The 16,317-nt window shown below is 37.2% G+C and overlaps 1 protein-coding gene and 1 non-coding gene across 8 annotated transcripts in view; both read right to left on the reverse strand.

Moving 5' to 3' along the window:
• PATJ (PATJ crumbs cell polarity complex component) overlaps positions 1-16,317 on the reverse strand; it is a 422,746-nt gene that overhangs the window by 312,010 nt on the left and 94,419 nt on the right. The gene's annotated exons all lie outside the window — the stretch shown is intronic.
• LOC112438344 (U6 spliceosomal RNA) lies at positions 110-211 on the reverse strand. Its single transcript, XR_003026790.1, has one exon. It is a non-coding gene; the product is annotated as a U6 spliceosomal RNA (small nuclear RNA).

A 16,317-nucleotide genomic window follows, 5' to 3' on the forward strand; every position in this document is an offset into this window, starting at 1 on the left:
GAAAATACAATCTATGATATTATGTGCATGTTATAGCAAACAAATGTTATAGAGACACTTCTCAAAACCCTTACCCAACCCCTAGGCCCCCAGGCATATTTACATAGATAAATATATGAAGCGCTTCACAAATGTGCATGTTATTCTTGCACAAGGGTCGTGCTGATCTCTGTATCATTCCAATTTTAGTATATGTGCTGCCAATGTGCACACCCCTGATGGTACCTTGCTGAAATTATTTTAACTGTCTTCCTACTAAAAACAAAATCCCCATCAGTTTTTATCACCTTTCATCATAATTGTAAAATCTCTAATATTTCTTCTTTTGGTAAATAACACTGCAAGGAACATTGTGTTTAAGAATCAAGATGCTGCTTTAGACTAAATAGCCAATAGAGGGCACCAGAGACCAATCATAGAACATGAGAAACATGTACTATGGGAGCCATTCTCTTCTGAAGGAATTTTTTTCCTCTTTATTCAAAAGGCTTATATTATTATACACACTGTAACAGTGTACCATATGTTTGGTTCAGCCCATTTATTTCTGAAAGTTGTACCCTACACCTCTTTTTTTTTTTTTTTTAAAGACAGAATCCCTCTCTGTCACCCAGGCTGGATTCTCATGCCTCAGCCACCTGAGTAGCTGACGTTACAGGTGTGTGCCGTCACTCCCAGCTAATTTTTCTATTTTTAGTAGAGATGGGGTTTTGCCATATTGGCTAGGCTGGTCTCGAACTCCTGGCCTCAAGTGATCCTCCCGCCTTGGCCTCCCTATATCCTCTGAGTGGCATCAGCATATACTCAAGCATTCCCTTCTCCCCCTCACCCCTCCACTGAGTTGCTCACTAAGGCATGTCAGGTTTTTTTATCTCAGCCCTTTATCTCTTCTGATTCTTCCTTTCCATTTCCACTGCCACAGCCTTGGTTCAGCTTCTCGTTACTTCTGAGCAGCTGCTACAGTTTCCTGATAAGTCTACCTGTCTCTAATCTTGCCCCCATGAGTCAATTTTCTAGAGAGATAATAGAACCATCTTTAAAAATAAAAAGGTGATCATAATTCCTCCTCTGCTTACAATACTTCAGGGACACCTACTGCCTTCAAGATAAAGTCCTAACTCCTTTATTCTTTGTGGAAGGAAAATCCTTCAGAACTGCAGTTCTGTCTCGTCTCTCACTTTCCCCATACATATCACTGCCTGCTCCCGTTTGCCCAACACTTTATCCCAGGTATTGTGAAAGGCCTTGTCATGCTGCATGGCTTAATGCAAACCATCCCCTCAGCCGCAAATGCTCTCCCTGACCCACTGCCACTTGTCTAGACTTTGCCACCAGAGTCAGCTCAAGTGTCTCCTCCAATGAGAAGCATTCCCTTACTCCCTGAAGACCCAAGCACTTCCTACTCTGATATCCCTAAACCAAAAAAGACCTTCAATTACAGCATTTATCATAATATATTTCCTTTACTATTTGACCTTCTAGAATTAGTTTGGTCTTCCTGTTAGATGTATCCACAGCTTGTTGCATTTTCTTCATTAAAATACTTTTTACATTTTACTGAAATTATTGTAAATTATTTCCTTTAAATTACTTCCTACTAAAAGAGCTTTATGAGACCAAGAATGTGTTTGCTTAGTTTTTGCTTGATTTTCAGGGCCTACTACAGTGCTTGTCATGGAGAAGGCACTGAAGAGTAGTTAAAATGTTGAATGACTATCTATTTAGTTTGCCTCTTCCCACTGGACGGCAAGTACACCAAAAGCAAAAGCCACATCCCATCATATAGGAATAACAACAACAGCTGGTAACACTTACTAAGCTCTTGCCATACCAGGCACTGTTCTCAGAATCTTATTTATTTGAACCCATTTAATTCTCACACCATCATGAGGTAGGTATGTACCAACATTATCCCCACTTTCCTGGTGAGGAAATTGAGAAAAATTAAATAACTTAACCAAAGCACATGGCTGGTAAATGGCAGAGCCAGAAATTAAGCCAGCCAGTCAATTCCCAGAGTTTGTGCTTTTAGCCACACTAAGCAATGCTGCTTCTCTAACTTAAGTATTTGCTAAATGAATGAAATGTTGAAAGAAGACAAATATGTTAGAAGATATTTTTATCATCTTACCAAAGTGTATAAAACTGAATCCCCTAAATATTGCACTTGGCCACCAGAGGTTCATGTTTCAGTACCTAGCAGATGAAAAGTTAGAGGGTACAGAATGTGCAGCATGCCTGCATGTACAGGTAAAACATGCATTTGTTTGCCAAATTTCAATGTACAGTTACTTTCTCAAGAATCCATTCATTTGGTGGGCGTAAGAAGACCGTTACATGAACAGATTCAAACATGTGATAATCATTATGCCCAAATGGATGGGATTCAAAGTTTCTCATGTGTCTATAAAATGTATTATATGAATATTTGTGTACATTCCCAAAGATCAAAGAGACCAGATTTCACATAAGCTAAGGCAGAGTGCAAGAGCATCACCTAGAGCGGAGAGGTGGTTCAGCGGAAACAGGCTCTGTCACAGACAGAGACATCAACTCGAAGATGTGGAGAGCTCTAGCTGTGAAATTGCTCTAAAACCTAGATGACAAATCCAAGCTACCATGGCAAACTCAGTGAAAAGACACGAAGTAGAGAATGCGACATAAAGAGGAGACAGAAGGAATCAACAAGAAAGTGTCATAGGTAATAAACTGGCAAATGCATCAATAAGAGGCATTTAGGAAATAAGAACAGGAGATATATACCAAGAATTGTTCTAATATTTAACATTTATATGCTTAGCAGTATTACCCCAATAAAGAAACACAAGGTGTAACAAAGACTTAACTACATTCAAAATGAAGAATATCTTTTGGGTTTGTTTGTTTTTAAAAAATTTATTCTGTATGTAACACTCAAACTTTTAAAGACATCAAATAACAGGATAGGAATTTAAAGACCACACAGCAGGATGGCAAAGAGATGGATCATAGTTTATTTCCTTTGATAATTTTGACTCTTACTGTCAACTGAGTGTATTACATATAAAGTTGGTCAACTAAACTCATGAGAGGAAATATGGTTAACTCATAGAGTCTCTTTTTTCTTTTTTGAGACAGGGTCTCACTCTGTCGCCCAGGCTTGAGTGCAGTGGCACAATCACGGCTCACTGCAGTCTCGACCTCCTGGGCTTAAGTGCTCCTCCCACCTCAGCCTCCTGAGTAGCTGGGACCACAAGTGTACACCACATTCAGCTAAATCGTTTTTATTTTTTGTAGAGATGTGGTCTCCCTATGTTGCTCAGCAGATCTCAAACTTCTGGGCTAAGGGATCCTCCCACCTCAGCCTCCCAAAGTACTGGGATCACAGGCATGAGCCACTATGCCTGACCTAATTTATATAGTCTTAATGGTATGTTATTAAAGTTCTAGGCTGTGTTGTATAGTTCACCACACCAAAATACCTGCTCTACAGCTGTATTACAGAGGTCCTTCACAAGGAGGAAATGATTCCAAGGAAGGACTAGCAAAACAACTTCAATCAACTCTGAAATAGAAAGTACTCTACAAGTGAAAAGAAACAATCTACCAACCAACAAATTCAATGCTGTACCACATGTCACTACAAAACTAGGCTTTCAGCTTCATTCCACAGATATGTATTTTTATTTCAGTAAGAGAAAGTATGTTTCAAAGATAATTTTAAAGGGACTACACACGAATTTCTGGACAACATGAATAGTTAGCTCTGTAATATTGGATAAGAGAATTATTCCAACTTAATAATGGTCAACTGAGGAAACTATGAAACAGCAGGTAGCCAGATATTGGCTTCTTGAAAAGTATACTCTTAAATGTGGCCATTATTATTTGAACTAAGGAGTATTAAGTTAAAATCTAAATTAATTAACAGCTAAATTAATCTTCAAAGCAACATCTCAAGGAAGTTGCTAAAATAGAGAATGCAGAAAGAAACCATTAAGTTTAAAAGGGAGACAGCTGGCCGGGCATAGTGTAATCCCAGCCTGTAATCCCAGCAATTTGGGAGGCCAAGGGGGTAGGATCGCTTGAGTCCAGGAGGTCAAGACCACCCTGGGCAATACAGTGAGACTTTGTCTCTAAAAAACATTAAAAATAAATAAATAAAAGGGAGACAACTATTTCATTCTGGAGGTAGGCAAAAGGAGGAACTGGGTACAAAGAGGCAAAGGAAAGGTTCTTTTATACACACGTACACTCACACACAGATTTGTATACCTTAAGGAAAAAGGAAAACAGTGATCTGCACAAGCTCGGTGGCAGAGCTAGCATGAATTAAAATTTCCGTTGTGAGTAATGTCAGAAAACAAGAATTCCAAGATTTTTAAAAAGCAGAAAAGATATATAAGAGAGAGACAGAATGAAGACAGATATTCAGCCCATTAGTGTTAAGATGAGTGTGGATTAGAAGAGACAAGTTTTGAGACCTAGCCTGGTCCCCACCTGGATGTGTAGAGTTTCACGAGTGTCTTCGTTTCTCTGAGTCAGTTTCCTCACAAACGTAAAATGAAAAAGTTGGATACATGAGTTATGATCCCTTCTTTCAACTCTAAAATCCTGTAACTTAATTTGACAGAGTATCTTGACTCAAATTTGTCCCTAGTTTCTATCCAAACATTCACAAAACCACTATAAAAAGTAAAGAAAGACAGAAGTTAATTCAAAACACTGCATCAGCAATGAAATTGATGTACATTTTGGTCACAAAACTCAAAAAGGGTATTTACACCTTTTCTTTTTCCTTTGCCATTTTCAGAGCAACAGAAGCCATGTCAGGAACCATTAGCTGAATTAAAATCACGCGAACAGTTCTGGTTTAAAACAATAGGGTATAATTAATCATTTCAAAAGACTGTCTTCTGATTTGACCAATAAGCTAAGCATTTACTTTTGGGAAAGAGAAATAAATGTGTTTATAGTGAATGCAAAGTAATAACTAATTGATTCTAATGAATAATGAGCAAGCTATCTTATCTAACATCTAACTCCATTTTTAACTATTTTATAATATAGCAAAGTATTACACTAATCATACCAATTACCACAACACCATCATGTTCAAAATAAGTGCCCACAAAGTACATTCAGTCCACTCAAGATAGATTAAACTGATACGGTTCCTGGCTCCTTGTGTCTTATTACTTCCTAAATACTATTAGGCAGTAAGAATAGATTTTTCCACACATCAGACATAGAACTAAGCAGTCCCAGAGCTGCACAGTAAGCACAGCACAGAAAGCAATAAAAAGCAAAATGGAAGAGAAGTGGACAAAGGAACCTGCTAAAAGATCAAAATATATTCTTAAGAGGAACAAAAAGTACATAAGCTTGCACATACTTTTATCCTATAAAGCTTAGTACTTTAAAAACCTATTTTAAGCACCCCAATATTTTAAATGGTTTAAGCAGGAGTCCCATGGAAATCACTTCTTGAAGACTATTCCTTTCTCATAACCCTTCTGGTCGCCTGTTGAATAACTTCTTTGTGTATTAGATACATTCCTTGGATGTTTCACCTCTTGAAAATTTTATGTTATGCTGGAATTGTTTACATGGTTACCAGTCAGTCCTGGTCCAGGACTTTTGCTAGTTGTAAGGAAAACAAAACAAATCATACAACTATCCTTTATCTAAAAGCCCCATCATCTTGCTGAAATGCCTAAGGTTCCACCAGGCAGACAGTAGTACTCAAGTACAATTAAAATTACATTAGTTGTAGCTGGGTGCAGTGGCTCATGCCTGTAATCCCAGCACTTTGGGAGGCCAAGGCGGGCAGATCACTTGAGACCAGGAGTTCGAGACCAGCCTGGCCAACATGGCGAAAACCCGTCTCTACTAAAAATACAAAAACGTTAGCCAGGCGTGGTGGTGCGCACCTGTAATCCCAGCTACTCGCGAGGCTGAGGCAGGAGAATTCCTTGAACCCAGGAGGCGCGGGTTGCAGTGAGCCAAGATAGCACCACTGTACTCCAGCCTGGGCAACAGAATAAGAATCCCTCTCAAAAAATAACAAAAATTACATTAGTTGAAATGTGAATATACTTAACACTACTGAACTATTCATTTACAAAGTTATGATGGTAAATTTTATGTTAAGTGTACCTTACAATTTTTATAAATGTAGAATATGAATTTATAAATAAAAATAGTCCATTATCTTCCAGAAAAAAATTGTATTAGTTGAAATTGTATTATGATGCAGGGAAAGTATAGACATATAAAACTTAAAAGCTTTGCAAATACTGATTTTGGAATTTAATTTTCCAAACAAATCACTGTCAACTTAACCTAAGCACAAATACTAGCCGAATGATAGTGATCAAGTTGTTTAATCATGAAGATTTGAGTTTCTCATTTGTAAATGGAAATAACAATAGTACAGATTTCACAGTTATTAAAAGCATGTAATGTGCTTAGTCCATAGAAATCGCTTCATAGTAATAACTTCTTTTCCATCATAATTCTCACAGTAATAATAATAACATTATTATTATATTAACATTACTATTATTACTATGAGAATTATGATGGAAAAGATGTTAAAAGGACATATGGGTTTGAGGAGTTTCCATCCGATTTACTGCCTTCTAAATTCAACTGAGCATATGTAACTTAGACCAACAGTGCTATCATCTGCTAAACCCCTCACCTCGTGGTGTTACATTCAAATATTAAAATATGAAAACACAGGGTTGAATCTATGCCCTCCAGATATGCAGATCTATAACCTCTTGAATGCATAAAGAAAGGCTCAGAACAGCATGGCATCCTCAAACTTCATTCTCCCTGAGCAGACACTGTAAGATTGGAGCCATCTCTAGACTGGGAGATTGTCTGACAACACAGCCATGTCAAAGTCACAGGATGCCCTTCATTCTTTAGAAAAGATTCTGCAGTGTTTTGCTCTTTTTAATCCTTGAAAGGTCAACCAGTGTTGATATACAGCACACAATTCTATGTAGAAATAAAACTTTGCTAACTTTGAAACTGTACAGGAAAAAGGCCAAGGAGTCCTGCTAGGAAATGCAAGGTAAAGCATACAGCTTATACTCTCGGGTGACAAAAAATAAATAAATAAATAAAAATTATGTCAGTGAAGAGCTTTGGCCAGGTGAGAGGAGTAAAGGCAAGGGATCATAAGGCTTCAAGAATAATCTGAAGAAAAGCTTTTAAAATTATATTAAGTATGTTTCTCTAGAATGACAAAATAACTAGAAATTTCTATCACCTTTCAGTTAAGCCATAATTATGAAGAATTAGTATTGTTTTTGATCTACAGACTATACCTGACAAAACCACAGACTCAGGAGCTCAGCTCCATTTACTAACTGGGTGGTCATGAGTGAACTCCTTAACCTCAGCATCAGTTTTCCTTATCCATAAAACAAGGATGATTACAGGACCTACAGCCTGGAGGTTGTAGAAGATTGTATCAGTCAATATACCTAAAGTGTTTTAAACAATCCCTGACACAGAGTACAGTAGTCCCCCCTTATCCATAAGGAATACGTTCGAAGACCCCTAGCAGATACCTGAAACCACAGATAGTACCAAGCCCTGTATATATTATGATTGTTCCCTTACATACTTACCTGTTGTATTAGCCCATTTTCACACTGCTCTAAAGAACTACCTGAGACTGGGTAATTTGTAAAAGAAAAGAGGTTTAATTGACTCACAGTTTCGCACGGCTGGGGGGCACCTCAGGAAACTCACAATCATGGTGTAAGGCAAAGGGGAAGCAAGGCACATCTTACACAGCAGCAGGAGAGAGAGAGAATGAGGGGGGAGCTTCCACACACTTTTAAACCATCAGATCTTGTGAGAACTCACTCATTATCATAAGAACAGCATGGGGGAAACCATCCCCATGATCCAATTACCTCCCACCAGGTCCCTCCCCTGACACATGGGGATTATAATTTGAGATGAGATTTGGGTAGAGACACAGAGGCAAACCGTATCACCTATGATAACGGTTAATTTATAAATTAGGCACAGTAAGAGATTAATAACAATAATAAAAAAAGAACAAGTATAACAATACATGGTAATAAAATTTATGTGAATATGGTCTCTCTCAAAAATAGCTTAATATTTTCAGACTGCAGTTGACAGTGGGTAACTGATGCCATGGAAAGGGAAACCTCAAAAAAGAGGGAACTGTAAGCAGTACGTAATTGTTAGCTATTAAACCATGTGGCCATGTTTTCCAAATAAAAAATCAGAACACAAAGTTTTCAAAGGATTTTTCATTAAAATAAATAAAATTTGAAAGTTAAGGAAAATATTAAGCAATTTAGTTACAAAAGAAAATAAAAACATGAAATCAGGACTAACTTATTAATTCTGGGTTATTCACTGTGGCTGGAATGTCCAATCCCTTACTGTCCACACAGCAGACCTCAATTTCCCCTGGGGCCTCTCTGGATCCCAAGAAATAACACTCAGAGAGTCTTTTAGTCTTACTTTCACCATTGCTAAAATTATAACATATTGTACAGAGCTGTTGCCAAGTCTGTTCTCTTTATTCTGTTGTAATATATGCTTATTTGTCTGCTGTCTGTCTACTCCAAATTGAATTTAAACTCCATGAGGACAGACTTCATCTAATTTGTTCACTGCTAGCTCCCCAATGCCTAGAACAATGCCTGGAAGAGGAGATGCTCAGCAAATATTTATTATATATAGGAGTATACCTTTTCATTTTTATAGTCTCCATACTGGCTCGTATCTTTTAAAGGTGAGAATGAATAACAAGCACAACAAATCTGTACCCAGATTCTATCTTTGAAAATCTTCATTATCATTATCATCATTTTTCAGTAAATATAATAGGAACACTGATTATTTTGAGTTAAGAAAAGCATAGGCATTTATATGCATTTTTTTTTTTTTTTTGAGACTGATCTCACTCTGTCACCCAGGCTGAAGTGCAGTGGTGTGATCGCAGCTCACTGCAGCCTCTGAACTCCTGGACTCAAGCCTCCTGAGTAGCTGGGACTACAGGTGCACGCCACCATGCCTGACTAAGTTTTTTTGGTTTTGTAGAGACAGTCTCACTGTGTTGCCCAGGCTGGTCTTGAACTCTTGGCCTCAAGTAATCCTCCTGCCTCAGCCTCCCAGTGTTGGAATTACAGGCATGAGCCACCACACCCAGCCTATATTCATCTTTTTATTTAGTCCTTGTAATCTTATAAAGCAAATATTACTTCTATTTTAGATATTATCATTTTAGTAAACAGAGAATAAGAAAGACTAACAAGCTTGCCAAAGTCCCAGGAGTATATCCAGAATGCAAACCTGGATGTTTGGGAGCTTTCTGACTCGTAAGCTAGTCCTCTCAACCATACCATATGTTCAGTGCTGTACTGATAAATGTAATATCAGATTAAAATAAAATACAGAGGAAAGGGCTGAAAGGGAAACTTGAGCCCTAGAAATGGTGTGTAAAAATCAGCCAGTCAAGTCAATCTGCTTTCAAGCATCATTCACAGACTAGATGTTTGGTACCAGAAGGAGGCAGCACCACTTCCTGGCACTCACTGGGAAAGCCTGGCTTTTCTGGATCACTGCCTGCTCCAAATGACACTCACAAACAAGGTGGAGGAGCACAAATCATCACACCTTGAACAAACAGATTCCCAATACCTACTTGTTAATCTGATTCAATCACTCTGGCACACTCTAGGAAGGGCTATGACTTTATCTACTACCATGGTTCTTAATACTGACATCACACTCAACTGGGAACTCCAGAACACATCCATTGCTACAGGTAGAAGACTGGTGATGAAACACCTCTGGGGACTGAGTTCTTCTTTCGATTAACTGTTCCTATTCCTTTTTTTTCTTTTCCTTTTTTTTTTAATAGCTGTTCTGTTTTTTAATTACATGAGGGACAGATGCATAGCCAGGCTGATACCCACTCACTTCCTGGATATCTTGAGCACTTTGCAGGAGAGATGTGATTACCAGTTATGGCAGTAAATCTGAGCACCTTTATGGCCACATTTTAGCTCTCCATGGCCATTCCAAAAACACTAATATTTATAGTTTGGCCACATCTGAAACACTCACTAAAGGTAATACAGTAGATTCACCATCTTCAGGATCCTCTCCTCCTCAACAATGCCTTCAAGTATGAAGCAGAAACTGTCATGGATAAACATGTGTTAAAAGGAAAGCTACCCTATGAGAAAGCTGACAAGCATTTGCTGCTTGCCTGTTATTCTCTTTCGCCCCCACTAGACACAATGGGATTTTTTGCCACATTCGTATTCCAGAGCCATGAAATCCCTGCAAAGTTCAACATCAGGCCTGACTTAAGATCTTTGAGGCCTCCTGCTAACTTCATCCCCCTGCAGCTGCCTCACTAAGGCAAGCTTTTGATCTGTACTATCTGGATTTCAAGCTGATATACACACAGCCTCTTTGATCTCTTATTAAGTGGCTTCTGGTCTCCTGATGCCTTTAGTCTTGCTGCACTGAGGTTTTTGGAAGTCAGTCGTCATCCTGAGCACACTACAAACTGCACACACCAGGAGTGGGCTCCCTTCATTCACCCACTTCGCAGGCTTGAAAAGCAAAACTTAAGCCATGAGAGAATTTCCCCAGTAGCCACAATCAATCCACTCCATGAGCACACCACTAAGAATTATTTTTCAAATGAAGCAGCTTAAAATGATTTAAGGGATACAGAACTTTCCCATAGAGGGAAAGGAAGCAAATCCTCTGTGAAAAGAAATCTTCAGCCCAGTTGGCACTGGAACTTACAGTACTTTGATGTTAATAAAAATAAATGTGGATAGGAGTCAGGGATGGGCAAAAAGTAGCGTTTATCAGTTCCCCTAAGTTCCGTTAAGCAAAAAGTGACCTTTAAATGCAGCTGTGTGGTTTGTTCAACAGTAAGGCATATGATATATCTGCAAGACTACAGACACTGCCATTAGTAGCAGATTGACTGCATTTTGCTTAGTACCAATATCTTATATGGGTGACGTGGACCCAAAGAGCTCCTAAAAAAAAAAAAAAAGGCAAGAGAAAAAAAAAACCTAGATGTCAGTGGCCATGTTATAAGATCCCTTGAGCATTAAAGTGAAACTGTATAATAACTTATATACATGCCTATCCTTTATATTTTAGATTCTGGAAATAATATGGTTACATACCTGACTTTATAATGTTACCACTCTATATACTATTAATGTGTTAAAATTATATCAATACCTATCAAATGCTAAATCCTACATTCTGTAAAGTGATTAGCTAAGATGAACATGAAGACAGTAGGCTTGCACAGGCTATTGAAAACTATATACTGATATTAGCATTTACTCAAATTCTCAAATCTCTTGGTAAAAATTAAAGTCCTAATGCCCTCCCCCCAACCCCACCACTTTAAGCTAAATTCTCTAATAAACAAAAGTAAAACAAGATTAAAATTTGTGGAAGAAGAAATAAATAAATAAAATTAAGTGGAAGAAATAGAAATAGAGTTTGGGGCACTAATATCATAGTCTGAATATAAACACTTTATGCCCACTTAGCTACAAAGGCCAATAAATTAATTACCGCCATATATAAAGTTGAAACAAAATTGATAGTTATATATTGCTATCACTTAATCTGTCCACATCATAGAAAACCATTAGCAAATTCATGAATTACACACCTGCTTACACTATCTTCCATGAGAATTATCTGAATAAAGAAATAACGCTACATACGAAAGGATCCATTTTAAGTGGTCTAAATATATGTGAGTCTCACAAACTTAAATGCAAGCTATTTGGTAAATATGTACCAAAGTTTAGAAGATACAGTATGCTCTTCTGATGAGCAATTCCACTTCTAGGAATTTATCACCTACCTATCACAAGATTTATTCCCACCTTTTAACAAAAGAGTATCACAAAAATATCCACTAAAGCCTTACTTAAAATGCCCACCAACTGGGTACAGGAGGCTGACGAAATAAATTATTGTACATCAACAATAAAAATACTATGTAGTCATTAAAAAGAGGTAGCTCTATAAGTACCAAAATGAAAGAGCATACAATTTTAAGAAAAAAAATACAGAGCCTTTAAGGTGTGTATGATACAATCCATTTATATGTCAAAAATTTTTAAAAATTAAATAATTAAGTACTATTACTTATATAACCATGTATATATAAAATGTTTCTGCAAGGATGGACAAGAAAAGCCAAGGTTTTTTACCTGGAAGAAGTAAGGGATTATGGTCAGAGGTAGATTTACTTGTCACAGGATATCTTTATACACCTTTGAATTTTTCTGCCATATGTATGTATTACCTATTTTTAAAACATTTTCAATGTGCTCAGAAAGTCATTCTGTTGTGCATAGGGTAAGGAAAAAGACAACTTAAAGACATACATGAAATGTATATAATCCCGTCCTACAACTTTTATAAATCTTTTAAAAAGAGAATTCTAATAGAGTTAATAGGCAGTCAAAACTACACACTAGATTTTTTGCACAAATACTAAGGCATGCTATATTCAAGACTCAGTAACACTGCAATATTTTATATTTTGGTTTTATAACCCATTTCCTCTTTTAAGAAAAATTAATAACTGTCAATTTTTATAGGGAGAAATATTTCCACTATTCTTTTTAATGAGTCGCCATTTGACTTTGGTTTCGAACAAATTTTTAAAGCATTACTAACAGTATTTACATATGAATCACCTCCCAATGGCTATGTTATTATGATTTCTATTTTTATCTCTCTCAGACTTTGAGAGAGATAAAAATAGTGTTTCAAAAATATCTGCTTTGGCAAAAATTGAGTCACTCAAGAGGGGAGAGGAATGAGGAATAGGATGTAGGAGGGAGGAGAATTATTGGTTAATAAATTTTATCTTCTAAATCACTGAAATTCAAAAAGTACCAAGGATGGCAATATCATGGCTAATGTTCAAAAATTGGCTAATGTCAAACATTTCCAGTGAATTATAATCATGAGGGGTTATTCAAAGTTCAACATAAATCAAAACACCAGAAAATATCTACTTGCCATGTTTAATTTATAAGGTCAACTGAAGGTAAAATCCATACAGTTCTAATTTTTTTTCAAGCTTTTTGGTAGAAATTAAAAATTACAGACTCTTGGAATACCTAATCATTGTTTCATTATTGAACATTAACCCACAACAAATTACTTGCACTAGTTTAGGATTCTTAAATTTGCAATGATGGTCTTCTGAAGCAATAAAACTAGCTCTTACACAATGCATATGAGCACACTATATTAATTTTTAATACCTGCTAAACTTTCATATAAGCATGAAAAATGAGAATACTATCTAGTAGCTTAGTTTTTAAGATATGAAATTTTTCACAAGCTGAAAAAACAGAAAGGTCTTCTGTAATAAGTTTACTATATGGATGCCCTATAATAAAATGCACATGGAAATAGCACTCACAAAGGAAAGAGCAGTATAGTATGATGGTTAAAGGCACAGACCTGGTGGAGGAGTCGGCGGCAGAAGAAAAAGAAAGAAAAAAAAAGACCTGGGGCCCAACTGCTTCAGTTCTACCATATACTACCTGTATGAATTGGACTAATTACTTAAGTTTTCTGTGCCTCAGTTTCTTCACTTCTAAAATGACAACAATAAGAGTATCTCTTTCATATGGTTCATGTGAGGAATACATAGCCTAATACATGTAAAGCAATTAGAACATTACCTGGCACTCAGTAAACACTCAGTAAATGTTACCTAACATTGTTATTAATACTAGGGGGAGTATCAGTAATCTTCCATGGATACAATAGTCTAAGGAATAAAGACATTACACATAAATACTAGGGAAACAAGACAGAGATAACTAAGGTATAATATAAAAATCTCACCTACAAACTGGCAAGAAATTACAGTATAAAAACTTATAACCAAGTTTCTGAAGAGTTTTGTTGCTTAGAAACAGAGTACTCAGTCAGCCGGGCGCGGTGGCTCACGCCTGTAATCCCAGCACTTTGGGAGGCCGAGGCAGGTGGATCACAAGGTCAGGAGATTGAGACCATCCTGGCTAACACGGTGAAACCCCGTCTCTACTAAAAATACAAAAAAAAAAAAAAAAAAATTAGCCAGGCGTGGTAGCGGGTGCCTGTAGTCCCAGCTACTCAGGAGGCTGAGGCAGGAGAATGGCGTGAACCCGGGAGGTGGAGCTTGCAGTGAGCTGAGATCGCGCCACTGCACTCCAGCCTGGGCGACTGAGCAAGACTCCATCTCAAAAAAAAAAAAAAAAAAGAAACAGAGTACTCAGTCAAGCCATCATATTCATGCTCTTGACAAATTACACGCATTGTTTGCCATGACACAATCCTATAAGGCATGACAATGGAGATCAGTGAATCTCCTAATACGGCACACATACAGAGTGGGATTTTAACTAGCCACTACATGAAGTGGCTAGGCGTATTTGAGACTAACAAATATTCTACCTCTGTTCAAATAATAGCCAACAAAGCTACTACCACTGTACCCTAAGAGCTAATAAAGAAACTTATAACCTAATCACATTTATTGTCTTCCCTGTTGCTTTCTCTTTTGTCTTTGACCCAATCTAATTTAAAATGTCTTTAATGAAATGAATTTTCACACTTTGTACTTTGGCCATATGACTCAGTTGTAGAACTGTGTATCAGACTCAGCTGATCATTTCAGGTATAAAGGCATACCGCTTTTCTCTGCTCAGTTACACAACTTTCATCAATATTCTGAGTCACTGACCTGTCCAGAGAGCTACCCTATTGTTCTATAGACTAATTCAAGCTCCTTTATCTGCTCACTCATCTTTCCCTTTTTTTTTTTTTTTTTAAGACAGAGTCTCACTCTGTCTCCCAGGCTGGAGTGCAGTGGCGCAATCTCAGCTCACCGTAACCTCCGCCTCCCAGGCTCAAAGGATTCTACTGCCTCAGCCTCCTGAGTAGCTAGGATTACAGGCATGCACCACCACGCCTGGCTAATTTTTGTATTTTTTAGTACAGACAGGGTGTCACCATGTTGGCCAGGCTGGTCTCAAACTTCCGGCCTCAAGCAATCTGCCCACTTTGGCCTCCCAAAGTGCTGGGATTACAGGTGTGAGCCACTGCGCCTGGTCTCTTTTCCTAAAGTTCAGTTCAATTTATATAAAACGCAAACTTCTGGCCAATAATCCACAATTGGGTAATTCACATATGGCTCATCAAGAATTGGCTGCATTTTAGAATGCAATTTTAAGATTAAATTTAGACTTCACTAAACAAAGGCATCTACTTATTAATTTTTCTAATCTAACTAGAGAGTTAAAGAATTGATAGAGTACAAACATTATAGTGTGGTGCCATCTTTGAGGACAGTATCAAAAACTTTTGTGTTTATTTTCTAAACTGAATAATTGTTAATACATTTCCATAATAATATAACATTTCCTATTTCCTTACACACTAATTCATTTAAACCACACAATCCTTTGTGCTAGACATTACTATCTCCATTTTATAAATTTGGAGGTACATAAACACCAATGAAATAGATTAATGTAATTTTGTTAGGCTCTTCAAAAAGTTCTTGTTCTAGAGAAAAGGCTGTTCATGAGAAAAGTGGTTAAACTGAAATGAGATATTCCAAAGTAAATTTTCAATCTCTACAATAATGCTAAGTAAGCCCTTTACAACCTAAAAGTTCTCTCCCTCTACCAATACTTTCTCTCTGTAGCTAAATGTTTCTGCAGTACTTTTTGTTCTGAACATGCTAGGCCTGGCAGGGCAAGAATTTGCCTTGGCCCTACTCAGCTACCTAATAAATTCATACAGGACATGCTGAATGCAATAAAAGCCAGGGACGTGGCCTTTCATGGCTTTTGCTAAACCTTTGCCTGGACTTGCAAAAAATATTCTTGAACTTTAGAATTTATTACCTAATTACAACAAGGGATGGTATAACCGATTAATTAACTTGCCCAAAACCAAATTTGAGTTGTGTTTACCTGTCATCTAAATGTCATGGTAGATAACAGTTCTAGGTACCACTGACAAATGGTGAAAAATGTGCTGTACACATCTGTAAGTATACTTAAGACTGACTTAAGAAAAGCATCCAAGTTAGGATTGAATGTGTTCCCCTCCCCATTCCCCAAGGTTTAGCTGTAGAAGTAAATAAGATGAGCCCTTTAATCTGAATCAAAGTGGCCTTTAGGAAATTAAGTAGTTATGTTCTATAAGAAGCACAAAGACAAAAAGAATATCTAATCCTTTGTTGGCAGAAAA

This window comes from Pan paniscus, chromosome 1 (assembly GCF_029289425.2).
Source record: "Pan paniscus chromosome 1, NHGRI_mPanPan1-v2.0_pri, whole genome shotgun sequence".
NCBI classification, from domain to species: Eukaryota; Metazoa; Chordata; class Mammalia; order Primates; family Hominidae; genus Pan; species Pan paniscus.